The 11,096-nt window shown below is 57.6% G+C and overlaps 1 protein-coding gene across 3 annotated transcripts in view; it reads left to right on the top strand.

The window, feature by feature from the left end:
• The window catches only part of POLR2F (polymerase (RNA) II (DNA directed) polypeptide F), a 60,863-nt gene that overhangs the window by 34,434 nt on the left and 15,333 nt on the right, over positions 1 to 11,096 (top strand). For 2 of the 3 annotated variants that reach the window (XR_001146282.1, XR_001146281.1), the window contains exon 2: positions 2,642 to 2,747. The gene's annotated coding sequence lies outside the window, so the exon portion shown is untranslated. Of the gene's footprint in view, positions 1 to 2,641; positions 2,748 to 6,831; positions 8,064 to 11,096 lie in introns of those variants that run through there. The other variant, XR_001146283.1, reaches the window with a different exon arrangement.

Below are 11,096 nucleotides of genomic sequence, written 5' to 3'. Positions count from 1 at the left end.
GTCTGTACAACACTGGTATGAAACATTTTGAATCTGACGCTGAGCAAAAGCAACAAAAGCAAAAATGAACAAGCGGGACACTAACGAGCTCAAATCTTCTGCACGGCAAAGTCGTCAGGAAAGGACGGAAAAGCATCCCGCCGACAGGAGATGCCCGCAAGTCGGTCGGTCCGCGGCGAATAGCCGCCACATGACGAGTTCAGACAGCCCAGTGGGAAAGAAACAAATAATCCAATTCCAAACTGGGCAAAGAGCTGAGCGGACGTTTCCCTCGGGGGACAGACAGAGGACAGCGGGCGCCGCCCCAGGCGTCAGGGACGAGCAGGCCAAGCGCCCACTGGTATCCCGTCAGCCTGCGGGAGCGGCCGGTGAAGACGCTGGCGAGGCCGCGGGGAGAAGGGAAGGCCCGTGCGCACCTGGGGTGAACAGCCGCCAGGGCTCCTGGGGGCACACGGGGTTGGGGCGCAGCCTCAGCGCAAGTTGGACCCCCGGCCAGGGAGTGACCCCAGGGCGCAGCAGACCTCTCCCGTCTCCCCGCTGCCCCCTCAGCAGGGTGCTTCAGTGGCTCCACCTGTTCTGCTCCCCACTCTGTCTTGGGGACTCCTCTCACCCCCACAACTCTAGCCTGTACCCCAGTTCTTGTATGCAAAAATAAATACATCTTAAAAAATAGAGAACCACCAGATGAGCCAGCACTTTCACGTCTGGCCATTGATCAGAAGGAAATGAAAACGCTTGCTTATTGCAGCATGATTACAATAACCAAGATGTAGAAATAACCTAAGTGTCCCGCAGTGGCCGGCTAGATCAGAGAGGTGTGATGCCATGGACGATGTGTCAGTCGTGGAAGAGAATGAGAGCTGGCCACCGTGGCGGACCTCGGGGTGTGATGCCAGGTGGAATAAGTCAGAGAAAGGCAGATACGGTGTGATCTCACGGTGCGTGTTTTCTAAAACCAAAACAAATCAAAACAAACCCCGAGATACAGAGAACAGATTGGTGCTTGCCAGAGCAGGAAGTGGGGGGGTGGTAAAATGGACAAAACAGGTTCAGAGGTACAGAAAAGTGTGTCCTCCCTCCAGTGGCTGAGCGCTGGTCAGACGGCAGCTGGACTCCAGGGAGGCAGCGAGCTGGACGGTGAGGGCAGGGCAGTGGCTGTGCACCTGCTCAAGGGACTTGGGAGCTACTTTGGCATTAAGGGGTCGAAGTATCACGGTGGCTGGGCCCTGGCTGGAGCAGTGAGGGGTCAGAGGAGAGGGAGCCCATCTGTCCTTGTCCCGCCAGAGCACACACCCTCTCCTCCAGCCCCAGCTTGGGGTCAACTTGGCTTTGGGGGACAGCCAGCTTGTCCAAGGAACAGGTTGCCCCCAGGAAGGACCCGGCTCAGGGCAGGGGCAGTGGAGGGAAGGGACAGGCCACAGGACCCCGGGGAGTCGGGCATCGGTCACCTGCCTCAGCTCTTTTCCGGCACGCTGGCCCCCCTGACCCCCCTCAGTGTTCCCGCTGGGCCCCTCTGGCCTCCCCTCCCAGAATGAAATGAAAGCGACCCCCCGTTAGAAAGCGCTTTGGAGAGGGCCGCAGGCTGTCTCGGGATCACTGGTCTAGCCAGGGCGTGTGCCTGGCTCCTGCTTCCAGATGTTTGGGGGCTGCAGGCCCGGGTCTGGGGGTCTCAGTGCTGACTGTGTTGCTGCTCCACTGCTGGTGACTAAAACCAAGAGGTGGAGGAGGGCGGAGGGCCTGCCCGGGGACATCGAGGCGAGCTGGGGCTCCCGGACACCCCACGGAGGAGCCTCACGAGGATCTGGGCACCCTGGGAGCAGGGTGGGCCCCTGCATGGCAGGGACCGTGGCCTGGCAGCCCCCTCGCTGGGTCACCCGCGGTGCCAGCCCGACTGTCCCTGGGTACGGTCACCCTCGCAGTGGGCCCCATGTCAGGGCAGACCCCAGGCCTGCGGGCTGGGTGGGGTGGCTGGCGGGCAGGAGGGGTCTGGCGGCAGGGACCCGAGTTCAGGCGTCCTGGCCTGAGGACGAGCTGGGGAAGGACGGAGCCGGGGGCTGGGGCAGCCCGGCTGGAACTGCCCGGCCGAGATGGCCTGTGGTGAGGTGGGAGCCATGCCCTTCAGGAGTTCTGGGGGTGGGCAGGGATGCAGCAGGCGCCCCGAGACTTCTGGTTACTCCAGTAACAAATGTGGGCTCACAAGTGCCTGGGTGATACCGTGGGCAGGCATGGGGAGCCCTCGGGGGGCCCAAATTCTGTCCTGAGGATACCTGAGTCATGGCAGGTGTGGTGGGGCACCTGTGACCCCAGCAGCAGGGCCTGAGCCCCCCTGAGCCCGTGTGGTCTGGTGGCCCACGTTCCCGAGGCGCGTCACGGACCCCCCTTCTTCCCTTTCAGGCAAGGCAGAGAGGAGGGGGCACTCCGAGATGAAGGGGGGCCCGCGCCAGTCTCTGGCAGGAGCTGGGGTGTAGACCACGGTGTGCTGGGAGCAGCGGGCAGAGCGGCTGGCTGGGAGCCAGGCTCTGCTGTGCCCACTCTGCCTTGCCTCAGTGTCCCCAAGTGTAACGCGGGAGAGTGACAGGTGGGGGGGGTCGCAAGACCGATGAAAAGCACTTACGACACCTCCTACACCTCCCTTTGGCAGGTGTTTCTTGAACTCCTTCGGCGGAGGAGGCCTGCAGGGGCCACACCAGCAACTCAGAACCAAGATACAGATTTCAGTTGAGGACGACAAGCAAAACCCCAAATAAGTTAGTTTTACGTGGCGTGATGTGGGGGGAGGTCGGGCCGGGAAAGGGCTGTCACAGGTGGGTGGCCAAGGCGGGAGCCCTGGGCAGACCTAGATCTGAGGTCGCTGCTGCATTTCGGCCTGTAGCACCTGGGAAAGAACCTTCCAGACGCAGGGCAGCCGGGTGACAGTCTGGGGCTTCGAGGGTGGGGCCAGAGAGCCAGGGGTGTGTGGTGGAATGGAGGTGGGCGTGGGGGGCCCTGATATGGCCTGAGGGGGCCAGACAGGGGCTGGGGGACAGTGAGCAGAAGCCGCTGGGGGATTTGGCGGCAGGAGATGGCGGTACAGGGCGGCTGCAGCGCCTCAGTGAGAAACAGCAGGCTGCTCTCCGTGCTGGCCTTTTAAATGGTTATTATCTATCTATTTATTTTTAAAGATTTATTTATTCATGTCTGCAGAGCTGGGGTACAGGCCAGAGGCACAGGGGTGGTGAGAGGATTCACCAGACACAGAGCGGGGAGCAGAACAGGCCGACTGACGTAGTACACTGCTGAGGGGAGCAGCGGGCGGGTCAGGAGAGGTCTGCCGCACCATGCGGTCACCTCCGGGGCAGGCGGGGATTCGAACTCGTGCGGAAACGGCTGCAGCTTCTCAGTGCTGCGCTTTAACCCGCTGCGTCACCAGGGAGGGCCCTAGGCGGTTATTTTTTAAACAGCTTCACAAGTAGAGACAGGCGGGTGTGTACACACATGGGACCCGTCACCCCATCAGGGAGAGAACATTGCCACCCCCAGCCTCCCTCCTGCTCCCTGGGCAGCCCCCTGCTCTGTGTCCCTGTAGACCGGCCTGCATCTATGGATGTGGGTCTCCGTGGAATCGTATCTGCTCTTTTTATTTTGGGCTTCGGTGTCTTTCCCTCAGCCTAATGGTTTTGAGATTTCCCCCTGTGGTTGTGTGCATCAATAGCTGATCCTTTTTGTCCCTGAAGAATATTCCATTGTAGAGATAGACCACAATTTGTTTATCCACTCACTGGTTGATGGACATCTGGGTCATTTCCAGATTTTGTCTATTACAAATAAAGCTGCTGTGAACAGCCATGTAAAGTGTGGTGTGGACATGTTTTCCTTTCCAGAAGGTAAACACCCCAGAGAGGAACGCCTGGGTGGTGGGTGAGGTGTGTATTTAACTGTGTTCCAAAACGGTCGTGCCATTTCACACCCCCACCGAGTGTGGGGGCTGCCGCTTCCGGCACAGGCTAGATACCAGCTTGGGGGGGGGGCGCCTCTGTAGCTTGACCACCGGGAACGGGATCATGCTGTCTCATGCACGGCGGTTTTAACCCTCATCTCTGCTGGTGACGAGTCATCACGAGCATCTGTGTGCTCACCTGACACGGTGAATCTCCTTTGGTGACGTGGCCCATTAAATAAGTGATTTGTTTTCCTATCCTCGAATGCTCAGAGTTCTCCTTATTACAGGGTTCCCCTGATTACAGTCCTTTAGAGGACGCATGATCTGCAACGATTTCCTCCCAGTCTCCGGCTGGTTTTCCTATAATCACATTTTTCATTCTGATAAAGTTCAGTTTACCATTTTTTCTTTTATGGGTTGTGCATTTAATACTGTATCTAGAGACTTCACCTAAGTTCCCAAAGATTTTCTTCCTATGTTATCTTCTAGAGGTTTTATAGTTTTAGATATTTAAGCCTGTGATGTTTTGAGCTATTTCTCTTTTTAATTTTGAATGTTGTGTGAGATAAAGGTCAAGGTTCATTTTCTCCTGCACACAGCTATTCTATTGAGTATCCTGGTTGACAGGGTTGATGTTGGCCTTGTGTGTGGGTCTGGTCTTGGCTCTCTATTTTTACACTGATCTGTATGTATTTCTTTACGCAGATACCACACTGTTTTGTGTACTGCAGTCTTGTAATGTAATCTTCAGATCTGGCAGTTTCATTCCCTTGACTTTGTTCTTTACTCATAATTGTTTTGACTATTCTATTGTATTCTATTCTATTGTTTTGACTATTTTGCATTTCCATATGAAGTTGAGAATCAGCTTGTCCCAAAGAGTTTGCTGGGCTTTTTATTGGGGTTGGGCTAAATCTATAGAACCATCTGAGGAGAACTGACATCCTAAGGAGCGAGTTTTCAGCCCATGGATGTGCCATATCTTTCCAGTGGCTAATGTCTTCTTTCATTTCTCAGTGATGTTTGTAGATTTCATCTTTTGCCCAATTTATCCCTGAATATGTTACATTTTTAAGCTATATTATCTGATAATGTTTCTTACTTTTTAGGTTGAAATAATGTTAGACTTACAGGAGAGTTGTAAAGACAATACAAAGAGGCCCTGTCTGCCCTTTACCAACTTCCTCTAGTGCCCTTTTGGCTCCAGGATCCAAGCCAGGACCCCACGCTACCTTGACTTGTCGTCTGCACCCTCCCTCTGCAGTCTTTCCTGGTTCCCCGTGACCTTGCCACTTTTGTTCTTCTTCTTTTTTTTTTTTAAGATTTTATTTATTTATGCATACAGAAATGGGGTACAAGCCAGAGGTGCAGGGGCAGTGAGAGGATTCACCAGTGACAGAGTGGGGAGCACAACAGGCAGATTGACCAAACTACACTGCTGAAGGGAGCAGCGGGGAGACAGGAGAGGTCTGCTGCGCCATTTGGGTCACTCCCTGGCTGGGGAATCGAACTCACACTGAAGTGGCCTCAGCTTGGCCTAGCTTCGCAGTGCGCCAACCCGCTGCGCCACCAGGGAGGGTGAATCTTGCCACTTTTGAAGAACACTGGGAAGGCATTTTGCAGTGAGTGAGACAGGAGAAGTCTGCTGCGCCCTGTAAAGGTCACCTCTTGCACCGGGGATCAAACTTGCAGTGAAGTGGCTGCAGCCAGCCTGCAGTGCTGCATCCCAACCCGTTGTGCCACCAGGGAGGGCCCTGAGTCACCTTCTAAAGGGCGCTGTCAACCTTGACCGCTGCGCTGGGTTCAGGCACTGTTTGCCAGGATCCGCAGTTGTAAATGCTGTTTTCCCTCTTCATGCTCCGTTAGGAGCGAGTCACTAGGTCTGCTCACACGCCAGGGCTGGAAGTTCAGTTCCCACCCCAGCGCTGCACGGCCGATGCCAGCCCTGACCCTTGTCTGCTGGTATTTCTTGCTCTGCCAGCGAGCAGCTTGGTTCTCCTCAATAGTTATTTTTGTCTTTGTGTCTGAACTTAGAGTGCATGTGAGATGGCACCATAATTGGAGGAACGATACACTGCACAAATGGACACGTGCTTGTGTACACGTCTTTCTAGCTATAGTTTTACAGAATCTGGTTAAAACATTGTAGAAACTTATTTGGTCAGGTCCTTTCTTCTCTTCCCTCTTCAGTGTTGTTACCACATGCATTTATAATACACATTTACCCCTGAGTGTTTCATGTTTTATTTCAATGAGATGTGAAACTTTAGGATGTCAGGATTTTTTAGCTAGTGGGTAGAATATAGTTAATTTGGGAGAATACATTGATTTTGTGTCTTGCAACCTTGCTAAACTGATTTCCTATTGTAGATATTTTTGTAGACTATTTGGGACTTTCTGTATTGTTCCCTGTGAATAGAGCTAGCGTGACTGGTTCTTTGCCAGTCTGTATGGCCTTTATTTCAATTTCTTGCCATATTGCACTGGCTGGTCCTTGTGCAATGTCAAAAAGAAGTGAGATGGAACATTCTGGACATGTCCTGAAGGTGCAGCTCAGTTCCTAGAGGCTGGGGGTGCAGTGGCTATTATGATGCTTAATTTCCTCTGTTAGAGGAAGAGTCACTAGCCACATCAGTGGCCTGGGGCCTGGCTGGGGTGGTGAGGACGGTCTGTAGGGAGCAGGGGCTGTCAGGAGGCTCCTGCTCGGCTGAGGTGTGAGCTGGGTGAAACTTGATTGACCTCTGGCTTGTGCTTCAGTATGAAGGGACTAAGAGGATTCCCTGTGGAGTTTTTTTTTTATTATTATTATTTGTTTTATTTTTCTTTCTGGAGGGAAGCTAGGCTGCCGCCCATTTTGGGATTAGCCCTAAAGAGGTCCTTTACCAAGTCTCTGTCCCTGAATCCACGTTTAGAGTTTTGGGTGCCTGTTCCAAAGTGGATTTCTGAATTTGGAGTGTGGAGCCCTGGAGTAGAACCCTGGTTCCGGAAATGCCAGCTATGTGACCCGAGGGGAAACCCCAACCTCAGTTGCTGCGTCCGAGGAGCCGTGACTTATATCTCGGGGTGCTGTGAGCGTCAGCAACCGTGACCGCCTGGAACCCTGCCGCACACCGCTTCTCTTCTCAGTACCTCCCTGGTACCATGCAGTCTTTCCAGGTACCCTGTCAGATAGTAGCAGTATTCCTCCCGTGTTACCAGCAGGAAGTGGCGGGGGAGGGCCCTGGCTCCTGGCTCTGCTGGGTGGCCCCTGCGCTTTGCTGGAGTCGCGTCGACAGCTCAGGCTTCGCCTTCTCCAGAAACTGTCCCCTCAGTGTCCACACTGCTGCTGACACCAGGCCCCGGCACCCCTCACCTGTGTGCCCCCCGCTTAGCCACATCAGGAACTCAGCACCTCATCCGACGTGCCCCTGAAAGGGCATCAGAGGGCAAGCCGAATGCCCCACGGGGACAGCAAACTGGGCGGCCATCTTGTCGACCCGCTGTCCTGGGGGGTCCCGAGCAGCAGGGCTCCCCCATGAGGCCCTGGCCTGCTCTGGAGGGAGCCCCTGGCCTGAAGGCATCTTGAGCCGCCAGCCTGGGATGCTCCAGGAAGTGCTGTGCCACACCGGCCCCCACGCCACCACCAGAGAAGGGACCATTGTGTGCGAAGGGTTAACGAGGGGTGCGAGGAAGGGGCCCTTTAGCCATGATGCCCTCTGACCTTCCATAAATCAGAGGGGCTGGGGCGAGGGGGCTGCTTGGCAGGGCTTGGCGGGGTGGGGGCTCAGAAGCAGCTGCGCGCGACGTTGACATTGTTCCCACCATTCTAAGTGCAACAAATCCCTCTATTGTGTTCCTGGTTTATCTGGTTCCTCTTGTTTATGAGCAGGGCTCCTCTGGCCTCGGTTCCAGCCCTGGGCGGGTGGAAGGAGTGTTGGCACGCACCTCGGGGGAGGGGGCCGGAGGGCCGTCAATGCCCGCATTGTCCCTGCGCGTTTTGTTTCTACTGTAATGACATGTTGGAAGAGAGGGAGGAGGAAAAAAAAAGACGCGAGTTGGGGAGGGAGGAGGAGGGCAGAGAAGAAGGGGGGGCGAGGGCCTGGTGTGGATGGACGGCTGGGCCTGGGCGGATGTGCCGGCAGCTGGGCGGCTGGGCTGGATGGAGCCAGGCCGGGGTGCCCGGGGGGCGGCGGCGGCACGGGGGCCCTCCACCCCCACCCTGCTCTGCCGCCTGGCACCAGGTCCCCCCACCATCCTCCAGCCCTCCTGAGGCAGCTGTGGGACCGGCTGGACGGGGCAGGTGCCAGGGTCGGGGGTCCTCATCCTGACGCGCCCCTGCCTGGCCGCGGGCCCCAGACAGCCCGCTTAGTCTCTCCGGGCCCGGGGTCTGCGTGACGGGGCTGCTGGGCTGAAAGGCCGCTGTGGCAGTTCGGAGAGGGGGGCCTGCCCTCTCCTGCCCTGGGGCTATGCTTCGGGCCTGCGGTGGGGCGGCGACTCACCCAGGCACAGAGAGTGGCACGAACCAGCCCAGAGGTTGGTGCCCGGTGCCAGCCTGGCAAGGTGGGCCCGTCTCCCTTCTAAGCTGGCGCCGACGACGGGCCGGAGTGCTGAGGGGCCTAGTCTCCCTTCGAGGCCTGGTGCAGACATTGGGGGGGGGCACTGAGAGGAGCCTGAGCAGGGGAGGGGGCTCTCGCCCTGCCCGCCCGCCTGGGCTTCTGGGCCCTTCTGGGCCTGGCAGTCTGGGCTGTACCCAGCACTGGCGGGTGGGAGGAAGAGGCGTGAGCCCCCTCCACGTCTCTGGGCCGTGGGCTCCTCTTGCCCCGCTCTGCCGGCTTCTCTGTACACTGGCCAACAAGTCGCCCGCCACCGCTGGCCGGCCTCCAGCGACGCGCTCAGGACACGGCTCGCAGCGCCTCTGGCCTTGCCCAGCCCGGCTTTGGGGAAGTTCTTCCTGCGGTCATTTCCGTGGAGCATCCACCCGTTGGTGTCAGTTCTGTCCAGGGCTCAAGGGAGCTAATTACGTCCCTGAGGCTCAGTGTCCGCCCTTGTAACAGGGGCCCTCCTTCCGCCTCCTGGTGAAGGCGCTGCCGTGGGCGCTGTGGACAGCTCTCCAGCTCTGCCTGGGCAGCAGCGAGGCTCGCGGGGCAGGGGCGAGGGCCGCGTCTCAGGGAGTAAAGCCGCTGTCCTGAGAGGACGGCGGGCCCGGGGACTCCAGGCAGCAGTGGCGCTCAGGCTGGGCTCAGGCTGAAGCTGGGGAAAGTTCATTCTGGAAGAGGGTCAGGGCCCCGTGCGGGGTCAAGGCCAGGGCTGCGGCGCGGGCCAGGAGGAGGAAGCCTCGGGGCTTGAACACGGCCCAGGGTCGGTTTATTTGGGAGTCGGGGCACAGTGTGTGACCGGGAGGGTGAGGGTTCACTTTTCAGGTCAGGGCAGGGTCCGGGTTGTGGCTGAAGCCAGGGGGTGTCAGCCTTCATCCTGGGTTCAGGCTGGCCCAGGCTGGGGCCCCAGCTCAGGCCACCGTGAGGCCCGCAGACTGTCTCCAAGGACAGTGAGGCCGCACCCGTGGCGGGGGTCAGCACCGTTTGATGGGGTCCAGGTTGGGCTCCTGACTGCACATCTTCTGTGTCTTGTCCCCCCCCGGCTTGGCTCGCCCAGGTCTGCTGCGGCCGACTCCCTGTGTTCTCCTTCTCACCCCCAACCCACTCACTTCCAGGAGGGATTTTTTTTTTTATAACATAATAATTTATTTTTACATCATTTTGTACATTTTTTTTTCATCTCAATTGTAATCCCTGTGGGTTTCCCATCACTGAGTCACCCATGTGCCATCACCATAATCCCAGTCCCGTGCACTTCCCTCCCCACTGGGGGTGATTTTTAAAAAAGGATTTATTTATGCATATAAGAACTGGGTACAGGCCAGAGGTGGGGGGCGTGGGAGGATTCACCAGAGACAGTGTGGGGAGAACAGGTGGATCCACTGAAATCTGCTGCTGAGGGAGCAGTGGGGAGACAGGAGACGCCTGCTGCACCCTGCGGGTCACTCCCTGGCCGGGGATCGAACTCAGGCTGCAGTGGCTGGCTATGAGCGCTTAGACTTAACCCCTGCACCGCCACAGAGGCCCCTGGGGGTGCTTTCTGACCTGAGCGTTGGCTCCACATCGCTCTCCGTGGGGCCAGGGGCCTGGTGGCCGAGTCACTGCCTTTCCGGTGTCTCGCCTGCCCCTGCCGTCGCTCTCCCTGCCGTGTCCCGGCCCGGCTGAGCACTCAGAGCTGAAAAGAAGGTGTTGGGGGGCCCACAGCCACACTGGGGCAACTGCTGGCCAGGGAAGGCCCCAGTGGGGAAGGTGCCCTGGAACTGAGGTGTGTAGACAGGGAGGCACCGGGCGGAAGGAGTGTGGGTGTGTGGGGAGCAGTCGGAACAGCTGATGCAGAGGGAACAGGCCACGGGGTCTCGGCCAGGCCCCTCCTCAGTTTGGGGAGAGGAGTCGGGCGGGGACAGCACCTCTTGGGGTTGGACCCGGCTCAGAGCTTCAAGCTGCCGGGACTGTCAGAGCCTCACGGTACAGCGAGGAGGGGGGCCCAGCTCGTCTGTCAGCGCGCGTCCTGCTCCGGCGGCCCAGCCCCCGTGACTGTTTCTGCAACGTGCCTTTCTCAGGAAACAGGAGGGTGCAAATATACCTCGCTCTCCCACCCCGCTTGGCTCCTGAGCGGAGGCCAGAATGAGACGCTGGGGTCACGCAGACGCCCCAGAACCCGGTCGATTCTCAGTCAAATCTGGAGGCTGCGTATTTAGCTACGAATCATATACTTGCGCCCTTATGGTGAACATCACAGAGCAGAACTTTCGAAATAGTGAGCAGAAAGACAAAAACCGGAAAGAAACGGTAGTATGTTCCTTCTGTCCCCCGGGTCGCTTTGCGTTTCTCTTGGGGTCTCCCCTCGGAAGCTTCCTGGGCTGAAATGTGGGTGTTGGAAGGAAGAAGACATCGGGAGTGGTCACCCCAGAGGGCGCAGGGTGGGGGAACCTGGTCACAGGTGACTTGTCCCTGAACTCGGCCAAGCATCGACCTTGCCCACACCTGGGGGGCCCGGACCCCTGGGGGGCGGGACTTGAGATCCACATCAAGTGTCTGCTCATCTATTCCGATTGCTAACAAGAGGTCACACAGACAGGAAACAGTTCTTAAAATCTAAAAAG

This window comes from Condylura cristata, unplaced genomic scaffold (genome assembly GCF_000260355.1).
Source record: "Condylura cristata isolate star-nosed mole 26May11 unplaced genomic scaffold, ConCri1.0 scaffold00004, whole genome shotgun sequence".
Classification (NCBI taxonomy): Eukaryota; Metazoa; Chordata; class Mammalia; order Eulipotyphla; family Talpidae; genus Condylura; species Condylura cristata.
This window is presented reverse-complemented; position numbering and strand designations above follow the sequence as displayed.